General features: G+C 44.0%; 1 long non-coding RNA gene across 3 annotated transcripts in view; it reads right to left on the bottom strand.

The window, feature by feature from the left end:
- Positions 1-5,032: 5,032 nt before the first annotated feature.
- The window catches only part of LOC139080775 (uncharacterized), a 31,268-nt gene continuing 12,249 nt past the window's right edge, over positions 5,033-24,051 (bottom strand). For 2 of the 3 annotated variants that reach the window (XR_011535528.1, XR_011535527.1), the window contains 2 exons: positions 22,967-23,081; positions 14,694-15,854 (listed from right to left, as the gene is read on the bottom strand). This is a non-coding gene — a long non-coding RNA (uncharacterized lncRNA). Of the gene's footprint in view, positions 5,484-5,802; positions 5,955-7,035; positions 7,153-14,693; positions 15,855-22,966; positions 23,082-24,051 lie in introns of those variants that run through there. The other variant, XR_011535529.1, reaches the window with a different exon arrangement.

Genomic DNA, 24,051 nt, shown 5'->3' with positions numbered 1-24,051 from the left:
TAAAAGCCTTTTTGATAGCATTGCGGAGCCCACAGATCAGGGCGCAGTGTCGATATTGTATTTTATACTTCAGCAAAGCCTCTCGTGAGGGGTCTTATGGATCTCTGCTTGCAGTCAGTTCAAGTGGACTTCGGTAAGTCTCAGGCTGGCGGATGAGACCTGAATGAGGCAGTGAGACGGAAGTCACGTGGTGGAGGACAAGCCCCGATGACAATGTGAGCGAAGGGGGCCTGTTGGGGGAAAAGGCTGGAAAATGGTACCCGTGTAAAGAAGAACAAGCTGAGTTTAACTAAGCTTGTTTTACTGGACACTTACACGTTCAAAGAACACTTTACCAAGCTCCAAGTATAGGGAAAAGAAGTTGTTCAAATAACACTGCCAAACCCCATGGATATAAATAAAATAAGAAGTTCTTAAAAGGCACAGAGGCTGAACCCAAAAAGCTTACGTTCAAGTACAGTCCAGAAAACAAGAATTACAGAAACAGTATATATGTTTTTATAGCTGTTCATAAATGTCAAGGAGTCGCTGAAACAGGAGTGACTTGGAGTCCTGGAGGGAATTTGATTCAAGAGCTTCTCAGAGGAGTGTGGTGACGTGTTGGAGGAATGTGGGTGGGTGGCCAGGAGGAAGGCAGGCAGCCTGAGAGAACATATTGCTGGGGGCAAGCTAGGGAGAGAACGTGGCTGAGTCTCAGTGATGGGACGAATCTGGGGAGTGATGAAGAATAGCTGGGTCAAACTTAATCTGTATCTTAGGTAGGAAGGAATGCTTGGTGGGGCCTGTGAAGATCATAGTTGAGAGTCGTAAGTTTTCTTTGAAAGGAAATGAGAGACATTGAGACTTCCGAGGAAAATGGTTCCTTGGCTGGAGAACTTCTGTGGGTGCAGGATGAGGCGGGTGGGGGGGGCCTCTCTAGTTCTGAGGATTGGAATCACCCACTGTGTGAATGGAAGATGGAAAGAGGTAGCAGAAAGCAGCTTCACTGGCAGGTCAGAGTTGGGCTGAATCTCAGAGACAAAGGAGAGAAAACTCACAGATAGCCGGAAGTTGCTAACTAGCAGGACAATAGGAATACAATCATGGAGAAACAAGGAAAATATTACAGCAGGAGGAAACTTAATGTGGATCTTGGATTCAGATATGTTAGCTTTAAATAGCAGTGGACTTCTAAGTAGACATCTCCTACCAAAAAAATACTACTACTAATAATAATGGCCAGACTTGGTCTGGATAAGCACAGGGGAATACAACAGTCTTGGAAGTGCAAGGTTCCGGAACTAGAGACCCCATATACTGTGGTGGCAAAGACATTGGTGCCAAAGACCCTGCTTCAACGACTGGAAAAGTCTAGTCTAGAACGTCCAGCCCACGAGGAGGGAGATTTGTGGTTGGTCTGATTCAGTAGAAAAATACTGATTATTGGACTGATACCAACTGGCAAGAGGTCACTAGCTGATGATCACAAATTTCTTGTTCTTGTCTATTGAGCATTATTTTAAAAGTTATGTAATTTCCTTTCTTTTATTCTTATTTTTTAATAATTTGGGGGGAGGAATGATTTTAGATATACAGAAAAGTTGCAAAGATAGTACATTTCATTGTCATGCTTCTTCCTCAGTCTCCTCTGCTCTGTGACAGTTTCTCAGTCTTTCCTTGTTTTTGACGGCTTGACAGTTTTGAGGACTACTGGTCAGCTATTTTGTAGAATGTCCCTCAATTTTGTTTTTTCTGATGTTTTTTCATGAATAGGCTGTAGTTAATGGGTTTGGGGGGGAAAGACCACAGAGACAAAGTGCCATTCTCATCACATCATATCGAGGTGCCCACTATCCATGTGACATATCGATGATGACATTGACCTTGATCACCGACCAGGTGGTGTTCAACAAGTTTGTCCATGTGACATATCAATGATGACATTGACCTTGATCACCGACCAGGTGGTGTTCAACAAGTTTGTCCAGTGTAAAGCTACTTTCCCCTCTCTTCCATACTGTATTCTTTGGCAGCAAGTCACTAAGTCCAGCCACATTCAAGGGCAGAAGGTTGCACTGGGGAAGTGTCTATGTAAATTATTTGGAATTCTTCTGTAAGGAATATTTGTTCCTTCACTCCCATTTATGTATTTACTCAGTCATTTACTTATGTCAACATGGACTCATAGATTTATTTTATACTTTGAGTTATAATACAGTACTATGTTATTTTCTTCTTTGCTCCAATTATTACAGCTTTGGCCCCTGAGAGCTTCTTCAGGTTGGCTCTTGAGTCCTTTGACATGGCCTGTCCTTATGTTATTTGAGCATTTCCTCACCTTTTGCTACTACAAGATGGTCCAGGCTTATCTGGTACTGTCCGTGACCCAATCCTAAAACGAGCCATTTCTCCAAGGAGGCCTGGTTCCTTTTACTGGAGAATTGCATTTAGAAACCAAGATACGGGCCCTGGTTGTGCTCAATGCTACTGGAATGTGCCGGCTTTTAGGTCCTCTCAGCAGACAGAGCTAGAAATATGTGTATGTATGCTAATTCATGTATTTACACATATCTATAGTTATTTTTGTATCCACCTAGCTGCATCTAAGCTAAACATGAGTTCATACTGATGTCTCTGACTCTAATCTAGTAACCTCTCCTTTCATGTATCTTTAAATTTCCTCTCCCAACAGTGAGAAACTCGGTTCCCACCATCCACCATCCATTTACTTATTAGCTGGACCCCAGTGCACAGGTAAACTCCCTCAGAATTGTGAACCAGTGCCCCTACTTTTATCTATGCTTTTGAAGCACAAAATAGTCACATATTAAACTTGTGCACAACAAAAGCTTGGAGGAAATGTATAGGTGCACAACAGAATGGGGATTCAAAAAGATACCAATTGGCTAGAAGAATGAATCCGAGTAAAGACGTAAATTCACAGGATACACAAAGGTTTGAAAATAAATAAGGAATGAGAAAACTGAGCCCAGGCTGAGCAGCAATTCATAAGAGAGGGGAGAGTGTCCATGTATTTGGTTGACCAGAAGCTCAGAATGTCACTGTGCTGCTAAACAAAACCAATGGAGAGTCTGCACTGATGAAAACAGAATATTCCAGCCAAGGCAGGAAAATGCCACCTGGTCTGTGTACAGGTCAGACACCATCGCTACAGATGCAAGCATTTATATCCATCCTTTACAAGAGTGCACAGGAGAGGGCGCAGAGCCATGCAAGAGGGATAGGATCACACTCTTAAAATACGAGCAGGGATTACATGTACCCTGTGCCACTCCAGAGGACAGAACTGAGACCTACAAGTGTGAGCATCAGTCCCAAACCCATAGGGCTGAACAGGGCGGGGCAGGCCATCTACCCCATGCACTCCGGACTTGAGGACAGCAAACTCAGCACAAAGTCCAGGAGACTGAAGGACAATATTGGAGGTCACGTCCTAGAGAAAGCGTCAAGGCGGCGCTGGAAGGACAGTCCACCTGGGTTGTTAATGACAAAGCTTCGGTGAAAAATGCAAATAAAGTGAGGAACCAATATGAGGGAGGTCAGGGGACCAGGGCCACTGATATCAAGGAGCAGGAGGAGGAGGGGCCGGGGGACTCCTGAGGATAAACGCCCCCTTTGGTTCCGTCCCAGCATACTGCTGACCTGCAAGCCAAGTCCGTTTGAAGGACACAGAGCAAAACAGCCCCAGTGAGGACAGTAAGAGGAAGGCAGACTTTGTTTGATTAGAGGGAAAACGTTCTAACAATTAGAATTGTCAAAAAATAAAACATAATCCCTATCAAAAGAGGGTTTCCAACAGAGCTGGTCAGGCAATATCAGCGGGGGCGGCTGCCAATGACAAATTGATGCAGACACTCCATGATCATAAGAGGTTAATAAATGCTGGGAAGGGAGACCTGGGGCTCTGTTGGTTTAGGAGGGCAACTGAACCACTGTGAGCTGATGGGGTCCCTGAGGAAGTAAATAACGCTAATCAGAGATTCAAAATGCCTGGGATGAAATCGTACGTTCCAGTGCCATGGAGTACTGGAAATGTGTTTGATTTGATGTGGCATTGTAAGTTGCTTTGGTTCTTTCTTTTACATCCATATTTTTAATTTTTAAAAGTATTTGAAAAAAAAAGATAGTCTTTAAAAAAAACACTCCCACACTAAAATGAGTCAGGAGGCCAGAATTCTAATCCTGACTCGGGCACAGACTCCCCACAGGAGTCTGGGCAAGTCACTTGGCTGCTCCGAACTTTGATTTCTCAATCCATAAAAGAAAAGGACCGGAAATAAAGCTAATCAAGCCCCTGTTCCAAGTCTGGGTAATGTCTCTTTAACATCTTTGTTAGCAGAAGGAAAATGAATTGAAAAACACAAGCATCTGACTTCCCACCAGGGCCGTAGTTCAAATAGTGACGAGGAGAAAAAATATGAATGGATTCAAAGCTTACAAATAGAGGAGCCAAAAAAGTCAACTTAGATCTATAACAGAACTTCACGATGTGTGCCGTAAAGTGACCAAAATGTGTGAGAGGTGAGACTAGACATTATGTCAGGACGAGTTTAGAAAGGAACAGAGCCGCACAAAGGCCAGTGCTATTTTGGTTTGCACATGGAAAGACATCCTGTCATGGGATATTATATTCTGTGTGGGCACCTCAGAGTGCAGGAACAAGAAGGACTCCTGAGGGATGAAAAGGAAGATGGAGAGCCGAGAATTAGCACATGAGCTAAGAGGCGACAGTGTTTCGCCCAGAGCCTGGCGTCTCAGAGGAGCTCAGCACACGTTGGTTGAATGAATAACTCAAAACTCACAGCAGAAGGGAAGAGTGGGCAGATGAAGAACTGTTTACTTTGTAAAATGTGAATAAATAAAATCCAGCGTGAAACTAACCCAATCTGATATTGATATTTACATACATACATACATGTTTGCCAGTTATTTGTGAAAGAGTGTAAGGTCAACACTTGAACCAAGATTCTCAGCAAAAAATTTTGGATAAAAGTAAATGTATGCAGAATCACAAACAGAAAGTACAAACCGGTTACCAGGGAACTGTGAATTTATTTCCCAGAAGCCTTAGGGGCAGCCCAGGGTACCATGAAAAATCATCCTGGGGAAAACCCCACATCCACATGGTAGAAATTTATCCTTCTCAAAGCAATATGCCCAAGGGTCTGGCCAGAGCTGTTTCGGAGGTCGGTGCTATGTCTCCATACGTCTACGTTTTTCTAGCATTGATTATTCCTGTGGCCCACCCAGGCCTAGGAGAGAGGCGATGTTGATGACAGTAGAGGTCCCATCTGATCCTGCAATTCTCGGGTGTAGGGAAGACAGTGTGAGTAATTTAAAATGAAAGAAAAAGCTTGGGTTTGGGATGTTTTGATCATTGAGTCTGTCAGCAAACTTCTTGAGCTTTTAAGGTGGGTAAAATGCTGAATTGATAAGGGTGTTGAAAATGAAAAAATGTGTCCTTTTGAAACTCGAATCACAATCTGAGCAGAGAAAAACAATACAAACAGAAAATTTATTATAAATATTGGCAGCTTTAATAAATGTTAAAATAACAAAACAAGAAAATGTTAAAAGAAAACAAAGAAACAATAAAGGGATATACAGAAATGATTTGCAAATAAGATAAATGATTATGGGGCATGTGAGGATGACTATGGTGACTTCTAACACAACCCAAGACTTCTTCCCTTGGGAAGGCTGAGGGCGGAGGTGGGCCTCGGTTGAGCACCTTCCAGGACCCAACCCACTGTGTGTGACCTCCTCTAACCCTGATCCCCTGGGAGTAGAGGTGACGATTACTTGTGGTTTGCAGGACAGGAAACTGAGCCTCAGACAAGTTAGGTCACATGCCTGAATTCCCCACGGCTACTAGGTGGAGGAGCAGAGATTCAAACCCACATCGGCCTCACAGTGCACACTCTTTCCACTAATCTCCACGGTCACGTGACTGGCTAAATGATGGAAGAGAACAGAAATCAATTTAAAATATGTCAGTTTTGGGTAATAACCAATGAGAGTGTGGGAGATCCACCCTTGGAGAGCTTTCTGGAAGTAGACTGCAGAAGCAACACTTCCTCTGAGAGCTCTGTTGACGGAGGGAGCTCTCACCCTCAATTCAGCCCTGATTTTTAAAAAGCTCGCATGTGTCTCTCACAGGTTCTCTTTTACGGCAATGTCCTTAAGCAAGATCAACCTCAGGATTCAGGGAGAGCCTAGTGTGAAATACCACAGGTGCTCCATCATGCGGTGACTCAGTAAATGGGAGAGCGCGTGCTCTCACCCTGGAATCCACCTGCTCCCCCTTCCAAAGATTTGATCTGTAAATCAGAGATTGGGAGCCCAGGAGCAAAACTGTAAGAAAGGATTGCTGTTGTGAATTGTTTGTAAATTGCTATTTCTGTGTTAATTTGTAGACTAAAAATGTCGTCAGACCCCATAGACTACTTGAGGAGTATTCCTACCCACAGAGAGAGAGAAAATGGGGCTGCAGGTGGGAGCTGTTTCCTCTCTCCTGCTCTATTTTATTTTCCATCACCTTTCTCCTTTCCCCATGGAGAACAGGGCCACATGGAGAATTAATCCGAAAGACTAACGTGTTATCTTCACCAGGTGGAAATTTGCCGAAAGCATGGGGTGAACTGAAGTCAATTCTGAATGAGAATGTCATGTTTAAGAGCTTTTAAGGTTCTGATAACACTATATAAAATTTCTCCATTGAACTTTCAAGTTCTAGAAGTAAGAAATGAGTCAAAATGCAACTCTTCATTATTGTGGATCCCAGGATGTCTACACTTTGGGCTCTCAAGCCTTCCAGAGGCCCTGACTCATTGGTCAGAGGCCTGGCTTGGGGGTCACATCTGATTTCCAGGCTTGATGCGACATGACATGGGACAATTCACTTAGCTTCTCTGTGCCTTAGTTCCAGCTCTAAAATCTGGAAATTCCATAACTCAGCCTACCTGGCTCAAATGCTTTAAATACGGCCTTCTGTATAAAACATGGACACTTGTAGTTAAATATCTTATTAATTACCTGTTGAATGAATGAATGAAGGAATGCCAGTCAGAGCTCTGAAACCATTTTCTTGAAAACTTTGAAAGAACAATCAAAGGCAAAGTTCAGCAACGAAAAACTGGAGACTTTGATTTCCTGTCACCAAACAAGTTGAAAAATCTTAGTAAGAGACACTTGAACCTTTTAAGTATCATCTTGCGGTAATAATGACCTCTCATGCATATTTATGCACTTAGCTTTATAATAACCACTTGAAAGACTAGCTTTTTTTTCCCCCTGGGAATGAAGCTATGTGAAGTGTGACAAAATATTCCAAGTTCAAAGGTCCAAATATGTAAAATACAAAAATGTTGGAATTTCTTCCACAAGTAGAAGGCATCTTGGTGTTTATTGACTCAGGGAACATTGGTACACTCAGCCTGTCCTTGAAAGTCATGAAATTCTTGCCTGCCTTCAACTCAGCATTCCTCCTGAGGAACACAGGTCATCCTTGCTGAAGTGTGCATGGTTTGGTCTGGGTCAAGACAGGTAATATTTGGTGATGGAGAAAACTGGTTGGCTGTTGGGTATTTCACAAAAAATCCCAAACAGACTCCACAGCCAGAGCTGCCTTGCAAAACCTTTTTGTTGCTGTTACTCAACGTCATTCATTACTCTCTCAAAGTAAAATCATATGACCCCCATTTCCTCGGTAAGTTAATTATTTTATTTCTTTGTATGAGGCAAAACACTACTTTTATTGTTAATTAATATGCTAAAATTAGGTTATACCATTCTAGACATGTGAAATTGAATTTAGTACTTTCAGATATATTTTTTAAAAGCTGGTTAAAAATAAATGCCTTAAACATCTTTTCTTTTTCCAACTGAGCATAGAATTTCCTTCCAATGCAATTTTATTTCTTCCTGCTGTTAAAAATGACATAATGCCACTTATTTTCCAAAGGGAGGGGGCAAAATAAGAATAAGACATTCAGTTAGCATTTCAAAATTCAGATATTTAAGAATTGAGCAAAAAAAAGAAAAGAAAAAAATACAACAACAGAGAGATAATTACCCCTTGGTTTCAGGACAAAAATAATTAAATGGAAAAAAATGAGCAGACTTTGTTGTTTTTTTTAAACTAATTTCAAGCACTTAAGATTTTTCTTTTCTTTGCCCATTGATCAAAGTGAAGATATAATAGGAGATTCAGAAATTTCTCTTCTTGAAGAAAAGTAGAAATAACACATCCATCCTAGGGAAAGGCAGCATGAGAGCTTCATCAGACGATGGGGCACAAAATGATTTCTCGATTCTCTCAGTTCTTCTGCTCTAATGAAATTCCACCTGATATATCTGCCATTGAGTGCTGTTAATTACTTTTCTATTTATTTAGTAGACCTACAAGTGGAAAGCAATCTATTGCCAGGGAATTGTTTGACTCTTATGCTAAGTAGACGGCATTCCAATCCGGTGAGGTTGACAGCAGCTGGAGCTGAACTTTTATCTCATTGCCATGTCAAATTAGCACCCAGCAGGCCCTAGATACAGCGAGGGGTTTTTTTCCTTCTCTGCAAAAGGTTAATAGTTCTTAGAAGTCAATAAACTGAGCCTGGGCATCTCTGTTGTCAGCCCCTGCTTCTTTTTCCCTGAAAATGATAGGAAGGATTGTGTGTAGAGTTCACATGGCAGGGAAGGGGTTCTTTATGTCAAGGATCTAACTGTAAGTACGTAGCCTTTTAAATCTGTGATGTAAAATGCACTTTTAAAAGTATGCCGTGTCTCCTAGAGATGAACGAAAGAGCAAGTTCATGTCTAAATAACGATGAAGCTTACAAGTCCGTATTGTATTACAAGTCCTTTATTCCCCTGTACCAGGTTTTCACCAAGCAAATGTGTGAATTATGGTCACATTAATATGGGCCTGACCTTCCTTCTTCACCCCTGGGGTCATTTGGTGGTCAGTTAAGAGGAAACCCAAAGGAGAGATAAGACTTATCTTTGCACCCCACTCTGGGTTTTCCAGGAGATGGGGGAGAAGCAGATGCCGCAGATGTCCAGCTAAAAAGCAGTTATTTAAGGCAAAGAGAGAAGAGCACAAACTGATGAGTGAAAGATCAATCCAGACGTTTCTCTCGAACAATAGAGTGAGGTTCTTTACGTGTGAAACCCTCACCGTTCAAGAGTAGAAAATAAGGCTTTCTCTCCATTTCAATCTCTTCTCATCATGTGCTCTGCTTTTTAAAAATTTTTATTTTTCTTAAGACTGCAAGCCACACAGGCTCTTTCTGGAACATTAAAATAAGCCAAGAGAAGAGGCACAGTTACACAGGGAGAGTAGTAGTAAGATAGGCTAGCAATGAAAATTCTGCTTCCTGTTTCCATTTTTTACTGAGACCTCCTTCCTTTATTGAAGCTATTGCTAAGTGATTGAGTGACTGTTCAATATGAAGACTGCTTATGCTTGAGGGGCTGCACTGGATGGAAGTCTAGAACTTTGAGTGGTGACCTGAGATGCTGAGCAGGCATCCCGGCTGCTCCCATCCTGGCTGATCCAGGCACACCTCCTTCCCACCACTGGTGAGTCTGCTCTCCCCTCTCTGAGCCTGGCTCCTGACCTTCCCCTTGTGTCATGGTGACTTCCTCCCCCATCCACCCACCCAAGGCCCTCATTTCCTTTGACCTTCAACTCCTTCAAGAAGCATTTCCTGAATCTCTGGGGCCCACACTGGTGACGGCCCAGCTCCCAGTTCCTCCTCACTTAGGGAGACTTGCCCTGCCATCCTTACCAGCTCGTATTTGCTTTGAAAGCAGGACTCACGTGTCCTACTGGAGGGGGTCCTTCTGCAGGTCCTGCTGCAACATCCTGTGACCCCAGAAGGGGAATGAGGAGCCCAAGGCATCATTCTCCCTCTGGGCTTCACTGCCACCAAACTGGAAGCCCCTGGGCCAGTCCTCTGTGGATCCACTTCCATTTCCTTCCTTGTTGGAACCCTGTCCTCCTTGTTGCCTCTTCCAAGCTCAGGCTTCAGTCCCTCCTGCCCGGCTGGATCCCGTCCCAAGGGCCCTGCAATGAAGTCTATTTTTAACTCCGTCCAGTCAAGCGTCTGTGAAAAGAGAGCATGAGTGACCCTCCAAGACCACCTTCTCCAGGGCTGACTCTTCTACTCGTCTCCATTCTCTCCCCTACCTTGATCTGTCCATGTGTCTAGACACCATGTCACCACGGGAGTGTTACTTTTGCGAGGGCTAGGATTAGACGCTCTCTCTTTTCTTCTCCCGATGGGAGAGTCAATTATGCATCAGAGTCTATTAATCTTATAAACAGTTATGGAGCTGAAGAGGCTGAATCGAACAGCTGAGGTTTTAAAGAAGTTGGAGTACTAGAGCCATTATTATAATGAAGTTCCGTGATGTATAATCATATCTCTGGGTGACCAGGTGCAATTCTTTAAGTCTGAGAAATTGTAAATAATGCATAGGGTATTTTTTATGTATACAAAGCAGCCTCCCCAAAGCTTGAGCTCATAACCAACCATCTCCAGGTCCCCTATCTGAGGGGAGCACCTACTCTTAGCCTAAGCAGTGTGTCTTTGGTGCCTTCATCCGTAAGCTGACAAACCCCGCAGGCTAGAAGACACCTCCTCCTCCTCCTGTCCTGTCCACACAGGACCGAGAAAGATAGCCAGCGCGAGGAAGAGGGATGTGAGGCTGTCCTCTTGGATTAAGACCTGTGTGTTTGTCTGTCTCTTAAATTTGGTTCAGTGGCATAAAAAAGGGAATTTATCTTTCTCCCCAGATGCAACAAACAGATGCTGGGGACCAGAGACCTTGCATAGTCAATAAAAGATAAGTTATAAAATCTATAAAACTGCTGAAAGAAATCAGAATTTCAGCAAATTTCAGGGGTTTTTTCCAGGCTGCTCCTTTTGATCAACTATGGGGAGAGAGAGGGAAAATTCACTCGTGCATAAATTCCATCTGTTATTATAGCATGGTATGATTGTGGCCGGAAGAAGAATACAGGATAGAGTGATATTGGAGCTGTGGTATTGACGAAGTAGAAATGGAGAATGATGCCAGTGATAAAAACAAGGCTGTCATGATCAATTAGCATTTAACTTTTTCTAAAGATCTTGGAGGCAATGGGTTCTTTAGATTTTAATGTGCATCTTCAAAGTAATTTTGTAAGCTGTTTAAATGATGCTCCCTTTTTACAACTCTACATAATTTGATTATACAAACCATCCTCCAATCCTTGGATATGCAAATCCTGCATCAAAATGATTGTTTTCCCTATTTTGATAGAATCTGATGTTCATTGCCATGATAAGAAGTGACACAGATGACGGCAGAGCATCAGTAACCCATTCATCTGGCGCACTGGAGCTGTAGAGATTTTTATATGACTGCTTTTTGAGAATCACTCTTAAGAATAAAAATTTGGAAATCAAAGACAGGTTAGTGACTGAGGTTTGGAGTCAAACTGCCGTGGATATAATCCTAGGGCCACCAGGATGCTGAGTTTGCAAACTAAATTCTCAGAGCCTCAGTTTTCCCACCTGTAAAAGGGAATAGTAAGACAGAGCTCACAGAAATGTTATAATTTTAGTACTTAGGGTGAAAACAGCTGGCAGGACATGGAGAAGACCCTTAAATGGCAGCAGCTGCTATCATAGCTCTAACACTACTATTAGTATGACTATTAACAAAATCTGGGTTATTGCCTTGGCAAAGTTATTTTTCAAGCAAGAATCAAGTGACATTGTGATGCTGTGATTATGCCAATGGCTGAGTTTCTTAGGAGAACTTAGATGAGAGGACAATCGAGATGTGTCTTTGAGGAGTCATCACCAGAAAGTACCAGCCTAGAATGGCAGACCGTCCATTCAGCCAACCTTTCTTCAACACTTTCTATGGGTCAGATATTGTACTAAGTGCTCAGGACTTAAGAATATAGATTTGGAGGCATAATCCTTGAAGTCTGAGATTTCACGATCTAATTGGCACAGAGGGGAGACAAACAATTACACTCCCATAGCATAAGCACCAAATGGAGGTGCAAATCTCTAAGGCTCAGGATCAGCAGAGAGAAGACATCTAGTTCTGCCTGGAGCAGTTCCAAAGGCTTCAAGGTGGACATGATATTTGAGTTGATGCATGAAAGACGAGTTGATGCTAGACAGACGAGTGTCAAGAAGTCCATTCCTCTTGAGCGGTGGTTACCGCCCAGGTATCATTTGGCAATGTCTGGAAACATTTTTGATTGTCATGACTTGGGGGTATTACTGGCCTCTAGTGGGGTAGAAGCCAGCTAGAGATGCTGCTACAAGGTACGGACAGCCCCCTCAAAAAATCCAGCCCCAAATGGTAACAGTGGCCAGGTTGAGACAACCTGAGCTGAAGGTACCATGTGAGCAAGCACATGGGGGTAGGAGAGCACACAGCGAGTCTGGAAAATCCCAGGTGATTCAGTATGGCCTTGTCTGCTTGGGGTAGACGGGGAGGAATCTGGATGTATAGGTAAGGGTCAAATTGTGGACTTTATAGGCCATCATGAGCTTAGGTTTGGTCCTGTTTTGGGGCTCCTTAAACTTCCCTTGAAATGGCCCCAACACTAGAGGGAACGAAACTCAGTTCCCCGTATTGGGAAGCAATAGTCTGAAAAAGCCTAAGTTCCTGCATTGTCCTAAAAAGTCAAGCAAGTTTTGTTTCTTTTCATAATTAAAATAAAAAACAATGATGAGGTCTTTTTCCCCTAGAGATTTAAAATCATTACTTCAGGCAGACGAGCCGTTATGTGTGATCGAGGATGAGAAACATGAATGGGCAGGGCAAGCGCTGAAGAATTTTGAAGAAGGAGATGACAGGAGCAGATGTGTGGGTTTGAGTCCTTCTGTCACACAGGGCTGCGCAGAGTGGGCCACATCCCCGAAGGACTGACTCACGACCTGGTGCCACGTTGACCCAAGGTCACAGCTAGTTTTGTCCCCAGCAGCAGTGGGATCTGAGGAGCAGGCTCCATTAGTGGAAAGAGCACTGGACTGAGACACCAGGAACTTCTAGAGACTCTGGCTCTGCCACTCATAAGCTGTGTGACCCAAAGAAAATACTTCATCTCTCTGGTCCCAGGTGACTAGAGTAACCCAGGTGAGGTGAGCCCTCACATTCTGTGCCTCTTGGCAGTCGAGTAAGCCTTTCTGCTGGGTGCTCACACAGTGGTGTGATCTGGGAAGTCAGCTGAGTCCTGGCTGGGCCCGCACCCCAAACACAGCCCAATTATGGGCCTGAGGGGACCTCAGTGGAATTTAGCAGCAGTGAGTTTAATTTTCCACTTTCCTAACTTCATTCCTTCGAGTGTTGAGAACACTTTGGCCTTCAAGAGTCCCTTATTATTACACAAATCTCCCAAATCCCTTGTCAGCTGACATCTCAGGCTTCAGAGAGCCGTCCAGCACCCAGCACGTATTCACAGGAACAAGACTTCGGAGAACAGCAGAGAGAAGCCAGCTCGTGTTACAGGAGGACAAATACCGTTAATGTCTTTTCAAACATATTGACTTCCCTGTTTATTTAGGTAAGGCTCTTTCTCTCTGGGGTTGCAAAGCATATTACAAAACTAGAAATGGATCTTTTCTGCCTGCTCCAAGGGCCGCAGTTGAACAAAAGGCACACGAAGAGAGAGAAGAGATCACGGCCCCTCACTGCCAGGCACGTGGTCACAGGCTCAGAAATGTCCTCCTTGTTCTCCACGTGGTCTTGACTAAATCCTGAACTGCTCCAGTGTGTGTCCTCGGCTGTAAATGAAGAAGCTGAAATAGACGGCTTCCACAACTCCTTCCGCTTTTGTGATTATGAGGGGTGAGCCAGTGGCTCTGGGCTGGCTCTTGCTGAAAACTGGGGATGGTAACCCTAGTTAGTAAATAAAAGGCCGCTGAGGCAGTGAAGTGAGACTGAGGGCCGCCCTGTGGGCATGGCTGCGTTGGAAGTGCTGCTACCACTCAACAAATAATTGCCCCACAGTGCTGGGGCGTTAAGGACGAAGAATGGCCCCATTGAAGGAAGGACACCAGAGAGCATGGGGGGAGTGGGCGGGAGGGGGCCCAGGATGAGGAGGACCACAGCAGGAGGACTGCAAGACTTGCAGGTGCTGCTGGGATCTCAGGGAGCACATCCCCTTGTGGTTTGGGGGGATGGACTGATCATGGAGGGATTGCCCCTTGACTCACGGGCATTTGGGAAATACGTTCTTCCCTTGCCCTCTTTGTTTGATCGTAGTTATTCTTCAAGTAAGAATCATACAGTCATATCACAGGGCAGTTTTTAAGGGCAGTCCACGTGACCACTGGAGTGTGTGGCTTTCGTGTCATTCGTGTGTGCGTGAGCTCCTCCAGCATCCCCTCTCCCAGCCCGTTCCATAGGATCCGTCGGTTGGTTTGTCCTACGTCCCCAACCTCAGAGTGACCTGGATGACCCAGGCCTCTGGTTCTCACGGGAAGGAAGCTGAAGTCCTGTGTCCTTGGGTGACTGGACCTGGAGTTAGAGGCTGGGGTGATGCAGGCACAGGCTGGTGGCAGAACCTGTCTCCACGTGATGCCCTGAGAAGGATCCAGGTTGGAGACATATCGACGGACTTTTTACCAGTTTTTTGAGCATTAAAAACCTAGATTTGTTATGTATGAAATATTCATAAATTGGCCCAATTTCATCTTTTTATTGATTGATGCAGAGAAATACGTGTATCAGCAATACAAATCATGCATACCATAAAAAAAGATATTCTTTTGAGAGTTGTCTTTGCTGAGATATCAGATCGCATCGCATCTCCACGGGCTGTTACTTCACCCGCTCCTGAGAACAAAGCCCACGGAGGTCCCCCTAGCACATGGCAGCTCCCTCAGACTCCGGGGCCAGGGCTGAGCCTCCTCCCAGTGGGGAAACTTGGCACTAGACCTCCTCAGGGAGCCAGAAGCCCTAGCATTGAGTCTGGGTCCCAAGGCCAGTGCTCAGGCTCCTGTCCCGCCCATCAGACCCGGATCCGGTGCCCTGGGGTTGCCTGTACGTCCAGCTGTCCCAGCAGCTGTGCTGGCCCTGCGCCTCATCAGAGCCAGAATGCTGTGACTACATCCTAGTGCCAGATGCCCTTCTACCCCTCCCTACAGCCCCTGTGAGGAGGTCCCATTCCTCAGCCCCTCTCAGATGAGGACATGGAGGCACTGAGAGGGTAAATTGTGTTAGAGCCAGGTTCCAAACTCGGCAGTCTTGCCATGTGTCCACATTCTGAACCACCATGCAGCAGATCCCCACGTGCATCCAGGCGAGTGGAGGCCCTTTCAGAGGTCTCCAAGGTCAGAACTAACTAAATTATAACACTAAGATGTTAGGGACCTTCTTCCCGCCCACTCCCGGATGTATACAGTGAGTCTTCCAGAGGCTGCCTGAGGTGTGGTGACATCATCACTGTGACAGCTAGTGGCATGCCTACTTTTGTTCTTGGGTCTTAAAAAATGTCTCAGTTTTAATTTCTAATGAGGCTGACATTGATTGATATAGGCACCCGGGCCTTTGTGGGATTCTCAATAATTTTTAAGGATGTAAAGAGATCCTTAGACAAAATGGTTTGAGATCCACTGCTCTGGGCTAGGCCACACCCAAGTCTGCTTCTTTGCTCCTGCTCTCTGGCCCCACCCAACCCCAGTCCAGCCACTGAGGCCCTGTACCCTTTGGCCACCCCCTGACCACCTGTCACAGATCCCAGTTGGGGTGACTTCTCCAGCTCACAGCTGCCATGCCTACACCACGGCTGATTATTCTCACACTCGATTGGGGCCAGCTTCTTCCTCCGGAATCTGAAACTTGAAAGCGGAGAAAGACCAGACGTCAGGAGAGCAATAGTATTTTAATGACAGAATTCTAGAAAATGGCAGTGTCTAATGACAGTATCTACTCTGGATTCTGTGTTGGCCCTTGAAGTGGATTGTTCGGCTCTTCTGTAAATTCTCTGAGCTACCCCAGTAGCTGTCAAATATCCTTTTATCACTTAAGGTTGCTTGAAAAAGCAGAAGCTTAACTAATAGGAAAAATTTAATATACCTTTCCTGGATTCCCCACTCCATCTGCTTATTATAATCTGTTAATTTTCCTTTGGGCCCCATTGCTCGTCTCCTGCCTGAAACTGCTGTGGGCATTGCACTCTGAGGATCACCTGGCCAGCCTTAGTATCATTCCAGAGCTGCTAGCTCTAGTGGGTGGTCTCGTCTCCTCATCTCTCTGCCCATCCCGCAGCTCCTCAAAGGAAACCCCATGCCTCAAGCTTCAGCGTTAAGAAGGGACAAATGGAATCTATAATATGACAGGTCTAGGCACCTTTTGGAATATCTTATTCTTTGGGCTCAAAGCCCCTGTGAGAAACCTGGGCATCTCTCTCCCTGGAGCAGCCCAACTGACTGGCACAAAATCCTCCCCTGGAAACAAACTGGCCACTATGTAGCAAAAATAATAACAATAATAATTAAAAGAAAATTAACAAACATTAACTACGACATAACAGGAAAGATGCATGAATTTCACGTTGCATAATGAGTATTTCCTCTCTGTTATTTACCATCAGTAGTGCATTGAATACTGGTCCCCCAAAAGATGTGTCCAGGTCCTAACCCCAAGAACCTGAGTGTGATCTTATTCAGAAAAAGAATCTTTGAAGACGTAATTAAATTCAGGATCTTGAGATGAGATCATTCTGGATTATCCGGGTGGGCCCTAAATCCAATGACAGGTATCTTTATAAGAGACACTCAGAGGACAGACAGAGAGAAGAGGGGAAGGTCATGTGAAGACGGAGGCAGAGATTGGAGTGATGCAGCCACAAGCCAAGGAATACCTGCAACCCCCAGAAGGTGGAAGAGGCAAGCAATGGAATCTCTGTTAGAGCATCAGCCCTGCCGACACCTTGACTTTGGATTTCTGTCCTCCAGAACTGTTAGAGACTAGATTTCTGCTGTTTTAAACCACCAAGTTGTGGTAATGTGTTAGGGCAGCCCCAGGAAATGAATCCACCACCTTAGATGGAAAGCCCATGATTTCAGGGACTCTCACCTACTGGCCCACCCTCTGATACTAGAAGGTGCTCCCAAAGTGCAATACAGTGCTCCTGGCAGCCCCGGCTGTTCCACTGTTACACTCACTCTCACCCAAAACGTGGATAGTCCCGTCCCCTGCCTTCCCCACAGCTTCTGGCTGGAGAAATCTCCTAATAAAGCAGTGCAAGAGGGACTGGCCAACGATGGCCACTTCTCTGACAGAAGGTGCAGCCCTTGCAATAAGGGGCCATGTAGAGGACATCTTCACCTTGAACCTCTGCATGCACAGAAGGCTAAACTTGTATGTACGCTCTTCATTTGATCTCGCACCATGTGGTTCTTCACTCTCCACTCCTCTTCTTTTCAGTTGCCCCCTGTTGGGTTTCTACATCAGAAATTATTGTTCAACAAAGAATGCTTGGCTTGCTTAGCTCTCTCCAGCTTCCCAGACTGGGTTGAGCATCTTTGAGGAAGAGTCTCCATCACGTGTGCTACCATGCCCTCCCTCCTACCCCACCCCGAGTTCTTCCCCATCTTTGTCCCATCAGGCAAAGGCACAAATGGGGAAAATACCACGTGCTGAGCCCTTCACAGCCCTCCGTCATCCCAGGAGGGGAGTTCATTCTAGGATGATTTCTAGGCACACAGGCTGGAGACTCACTTTCATATCCCCTCTGTATATGCAGGAAGGTCAGAACTCAGGTTTTTACCCTAGCTGACCAGAGGTCATTGACGTGGACATTCCTTGATGCCTGGGGACCCTAAAGAAAAAAATATTCTGGTCTTATGTATGGGTATATGTATGTAGCTAAACATGCAGCACAAACATTAAAATCCAACTTTCCAAGGAAGTGAGAGAAGCCAAAGTCGTAAAAGAGGAAAATGAGAAACCTGGGCCTGTGGCAACTCAGGTGGGACCTCTGAATTTCCACTCTCAGCCACCGCTGGCGTCACGGTCTGCTGCCCCTGCATAATGGGATCTGAAAGTGCCACCGAGCAGAGGGCAGAGCACCTTGTTAGGTCTGAAATGAATAATGATGAATCCCAGGCTCAGTCCTGCTTGGGTAAGGATAAATAAAATTAAAATTCGGAAATTTGTTTTAAATGGGTTGTTAATTGCTGTTGAGCTTTAAATATTTGAGTTTATTAATTTCTCCCTCACCCCCTGAATTATATTTCAGCAACATTCCCCTGTTATTAGGCTATTAAATCAGACATATCAAAAAGGAAGCATTTATTTATATCTTCAGAGACATGTACATCTAATTAAGATAGTGTTACTGTGCATATTTTATATTAGGCAAACGCTGCCTGTGTTTTCAGTCTCATCAGCTCTGAAGGGCCCTAATAAGCGTTTGGAAGATTTGGCTTGAGCTGGATGAGGAAGCATCCTATATCTTTCCGAGCAGTGATTGCTTAAGAACCTTCACCTTGGAGGAAGTAGCTGTTCCTAGACATTATAAAGCTCCCTCTTAAAGTTAAAGAATCCAAAATGGCAACCTCTGGAAAACAAGAGATTTGAAAATTGGCTGCATTGCCAGAATGTGTCTGTGTTAATAAAAACAATGAAACTAGCCAGCATCTAGAGAGCTCCTTCTGCATGCCACAAGCTCTTAATGAATATTCATCACTTCATGCAACCCTCACTACAGTTTGAGGGAGGAGGAAATATTTTTATCCCCATTTTATAGATGAGCAAAACAGATGCTTAAAGAGATTAAGTAATTTTCCCAAGAGGCAGAGTCAGGACTGAAACTAAAGGCTGTCTGACTGGAGCCCATGCCTTTTCCACTTTTCTTCCCTTCATTGCCAAGAAGAGTTCATCCATTCTAGAACATTCTCAACCAAAGTGTTATCATCCCTTCCCCCTTACAATGTGATGAACATTGGTTCTTGGGGAGCAAAAGAGCACATTCCTTTTATGGATAAAACACAAATATACAGGCAGTACATAAATAAATAAACAGTACTAAACTGTGGTACTAAAACTTCACGGGAGAGGACAATTAGGAGAAGACGTCTGAAAAGGCACATTAGGGAGACGACAACGACAAAGGTTGAGAAATACTGTTTTAGAGCAACTGCAGTAATACGCAGCCCCACACAGATGACTCCCTTATCCTCGTGCACAATGATGGTATCACCGTCCTGCATGCCTGTTACTACCGCTGTTTAATTTTTACAACTCAGATAAACTGGACGTGAACACGCTGTTAGCTCACTGTAATAGCAGGCCCAAGCTCCAGTGTTGGATTGCAAATTTCCTTTAGTTGTGATAAGTCTCTTATCTGGTAAACTTTTGTCAAAAGACAACGGATTCCCATTTCTAAAGGAAGATCAAGTTCTCCATGTGAAGCCATTCCAAACTGTGGAAATGATCTTTTGATGCTCACATTTATTTATGTTTTGGGGCTTCTTGAGCCCCAAGATTTGTGATTCGGTTTTCTGTAATGTTGTACAGGAAGGTAGGGGAGATATGAGTTTGGGTTATATCAGAAAAACTCAGGATGAATCGTGGTTCTCTCCTTTGCAGTTCATGAGTCTTGGGGCGAGATATTTAACGTCAAGTCTCTGTTTTCTCAGTGATAAACCTGGGTTCTTACTGTGCGTCAAGATTTTACCCATATTTTACCCTGGACTTGCACTGTCCAATATGGTAGGCCACTAGCCACATGTGGCTATTTCAAATTAAATTCATTAAAAGTAAATAAAATTTGATACTTAATTCTTCAGCCACACTAGCCACATTTCAAGTACTCAGTGATCACACATGGTTACCAACTGAACAATGCAGATAAGGAACATTTCTACCACCACAGAAATTTCGATCAGACAGCACCGTTCTAGAGACAGTAACACCAAGAAGACAAGACCTTATCAGCAAATGGGTGGTTACTTTCCATTTAACAAATTTTCAATGAGACCCAACTTCGTGCAGACCCCATTCTAAGCACAAGAGATAATCTATGATCAAAACGAAGTTCCTACACTTAAGGAAGTGTTCCTATTTTACTACTACAGGTTTTTGTGATTTCCTAATTAGTGGGCGATACAGTAGTGTGTTTAGGAATATTAGCATGGCGTCAGAGTCCTTGAGTCCGAGCTGTGTGCATGGGTAAATTTACTTATTCTCTCTGAGACTCAGTTTCTTCATCTGTAAAATGGGTATACTAATAACTTCACAGATTATTGTGAAGATGAAATGAAGAAATGGGTTTAACGCAATGTCTGGCACAGCAGGCGCTCAATAAATTATTGGTCTCCTAATTAAGATAAAAACCAGTCGGTTCCCTAAATTGCCAGTTTGTTAACATAATTAGGACATTTCCCCTGCTATCTGGAATTTATTGGTTTGTTATTAAGGCTCTATCTCAGGATGTTTCTACAGGTTACTTGATAACACTAAAGTCATGCTTAAAGTGCCATAGGAATCCATTTTTAATTCACATTTCAGAATTCATTGCTCCTATAGTAATCTTAACAACATTCTTGTTGGTATTGATTGCTGTAATTGCAGAATGTTGGAGCCTAAAGAGATGTTAGAGAAAATAGAATCGAGTTCACCTGTTGCAAAGGTAAGGCACATGAAACCCAGGGAGAAGGAGTGATGTGTCCAAAGCCACGGCCATTTAGTGGCAAAACAAGGACTAGAATGCTCGTCTCTAATCACCACATACAGCGTACACAGTATTTCAAGAAACTTTCCTCACTCCCTATCTCTTTGGCAGCTACTCCACCTCCCAAAAGAAAACGACAATACACTGATCATCCATCAGGCAAATACGTCTTCCTCTTCTCTGGACATGGAAGTGGGTGTTCATTCAAAATAGCGCAGCATTTGAAGCCCAGAGAGAACTTGGGTGTCCATGGTCATCGTGGTCCCACCCCCATGGCAGCCTTGGTGGCCAGTGGCTGCGGGACCATTTTCGCTCCCTTGTTTTGGGTGCTGCTGTGTGTATTTTGTTCCCTCCTTGTCACCTCACGATTCTCTCCCCAAAATGACAAGCCTGGAAGGGGAGTCGATCCTCTCCCTTGATGTTATTTTGTCCCGAGGGTGGAGGAATCATCTGAAGGGAAACACGCAGAGTGACTCCTCTCTTCTGGTCACTGCATAGAAAAGAATCTTGTGCTTTCAGCCATTTTTAGCGACACACTCAAATTTTGATAGAAAGAGAATGTTAAGAGAAATCACACATATAAATCCCTGGATACAGAGAAGGGAACACAATCCTCAGCCAGGTTTGAACTTTCCTACCAGAAAATGCAGGGTTTTACAAAAGTGATCAATTTCACTCGATGGGCAGTGAGGGTGTGAATAAAGAAGCCTTCTTTATAAAAAGGGCTTTTTCTTGTTTTCTTGTCCTCTAGAGTCCAAAACTTTTTTATATTCCCATTAGGAAGCCCAGAGAATGAAAATTACAGTGGACTCTGGATTATTCATGGGCCACCTGGCTTGTTTCCATCTCCTGGCGCCAAGGTGGGTCTCCATTCAATTACACAGTTCAGGCGGTGAGGGAGGTGGGCTGCTTGTCTCTCCTTCCTTCCTTTGCCTCTGGCAGTGGGAGGAAGGGAAGGAGGCAAAAGGAGCAGAGCAGAGGGAGAGAGACCTTTTCCCCTGAACTTGGGGAGAAACGGATGCATCAGCATTTCAAAGCCAAATAACAGAGGACGAGTAACTCAGTCACCAAAGGTTTGGACTAACTTGTGCAAACTTCAGCTAGCTGTGTGTGTTTGATTTTCCTGTCAGAAATGTTTTTAAGGATTTAAAAAAAGTTAGTGTCTGAGTAACGGGCACCAATATAGTTTTGCCTTTGTATGAAACAAGTATGTAGTTATGGATCATGGCATTATAGAAGCGATTAGATTTTACTTGGGGGTTGAAAAGGTTGAAAATTTTTCTTTTTTAAGGAGTATGGTTAGTTTTTATGATATGAGTGAAAGTGTAACAGAAAATCTGGCCTTGCAATTGGACCCTGATTTAGATCATCATAAAGTGCTATTTCCTCTGGAATCTTACGGCATTGGGCATGTACAAAAAAGTCCCAACAGGAAGAGAGGGAAGAGGAGGAAGTGTATGGATAGTTAGATAAAGTATGGAAACTGTCACAATATAGCATCCTGCCCTATCCCCTTCACACACGCACAGGGCAAGCAAGCAATCACAAACTCATTTGTACATATTGTGCTGACCGTATGGCTGCCTGAACACCTTTTTCTGCTAGGTTTTTCTCTGCGCTAAAGGTGCCAGTGCTCAATGTTCTGCAGGGCAGCACAAAAATGTGGATTGATTCCTTTTTGGATAAAGGTAACACGATTAAAACTGAAATTGGCTCTGCATGTATCATGGTTTGTTTGGGATTAGAATAACCAAAGAATAGAATTTCCTGCCCATCTGTGAAGAGCTTCAGAGATCAGAATTAACATGGGGAATCCCTGGGAGCATATGGAATTATCTAGTAAATGAGCAAGCATGCTTTTGCCTACTGTGTCCGTGTCTGCAGGCCTGGAACCGTCCTGGACCTGGCCAGCCTGCAAGCAGAAGTGCCTCGCTGACCTTCGTCAGTGTGACCTGTCGCACTTCCTCCCTCTCGTAGTTCTTGGCATGCTCTGTGGCTCAGCACCACTCATTTTGGCTCCATAATTCAGCTCCCAGTTTTCCAACAGTTACTTTAATTTACGACACAGTTTGGACACACTTGCTGGCCATGACCTTGGCCCTCACCCCAGAATATTATTTTCAGCATTTATCCTCTAGCTCTCCCATTGCAACCATGGGCAGGAGGTGCTCCATCCTATTGCGGCCCCACATCCCAGGCCCAGATGGACAAAGGCCAGGGCAAACCTATTCCAGTTCCCACCCCTAGTTGCCAATCAGGTAAGAGACTCACCCGGGAGTGGGGCAGAGAGATAAAGTTGGCTAAGTTTTTCTGCTGTGCATCCTACTTTTACAATGAGATGCCAAATACTTTTCTTCTGGCAGCACTGACGGTCACTGCACTCCTCCTGCAAAGAAATTTGGCACTCACTCAGGTTTTACCTATGGTAAACATACACATGTAGCAACTTGAGAAGATGCACAAAACTATGCCTGAGAAGTGCCAACGGATATGCTTGGATCACATATTCACCCAAAATAAAGAAGCACTCCTAAAGTGAGTGGGCCAATGGGTTAGGTGTCTACCCCAGACCACTACGTTTCAACCCAGTCTTGAAGGACATGATGGACATATCCTATGATGGGTAGTGACAACTAAATGGAGATACGTTCCAAGTAGACAGTACCCACATGAGGCAATGTAGAGAAGCTGGGTCTAGCTGACACCTAAAGTAACTTAAGTATGGGATGTAAGTCCCCATCATAGGGTCACAAATACCTCCACTCTTCTGTAGATCTAAGTGGGATAAAATATTTTCCATTATCTTGAGACTTGATAAAGTATAAATAGCTTGTGCTTTGTCTCTCTTGGCTTTGACACCTAATGAAATGTGAAAAGGCAAGATGACACATGAAAGAAAAGCAAAAGCTAACTAATTCAGGGATTAATTTTGGAAATGCTCCAAAATTAGATCATGTAATTAGTTCACAGTTTAGAAGCCTTTGGTGGAAACAGATTTATGCAAACAAATTCCATTCACATAGGTTAGGAAGACTGAAAGATTGTATAGATGAATTATGCTTAAAACTGAGATTATGTCAGTCTTATTCCTCATTTTCTCTATTAACTGGTTTTAACAATCAAGAAAACCCAAGAATGGGTGCTATACTGCTCACTGGAAAAATTGGCAGTAGACACCAAAATGGTGGAAAGAAGGCTGTAACAAAGTTAAATGATGGCAACTCTTTAAAAGGCATAAACATTCCTTGAAGGCAAGTAGCCAAGGTTGGGAAGCTCCAAATTTGATCTGCCCTGGTTTTCATGTCTTTGTGCAATACTGTACAGGGGTGAAACGAGTAAAAGGCTAGACTGTATTA

The sequence above is a fragment of the Equus przewalskii genome, chromosome 32 (assembly GCF_037783145.1).
Source record: "Equus przewalskii isolate Varuska chromosome 32, EquPr2, whole genome shotgun sequence".
Taxonomy (NCBI): Eukaryota; Metazoa; Chordata; class Mammalia; order Perissodactyla; family Equidae; genus Equus; species Equus przewalskii.
This window is presented reverse-complemented; position numbering and strand designations above follow the sequence as displayed.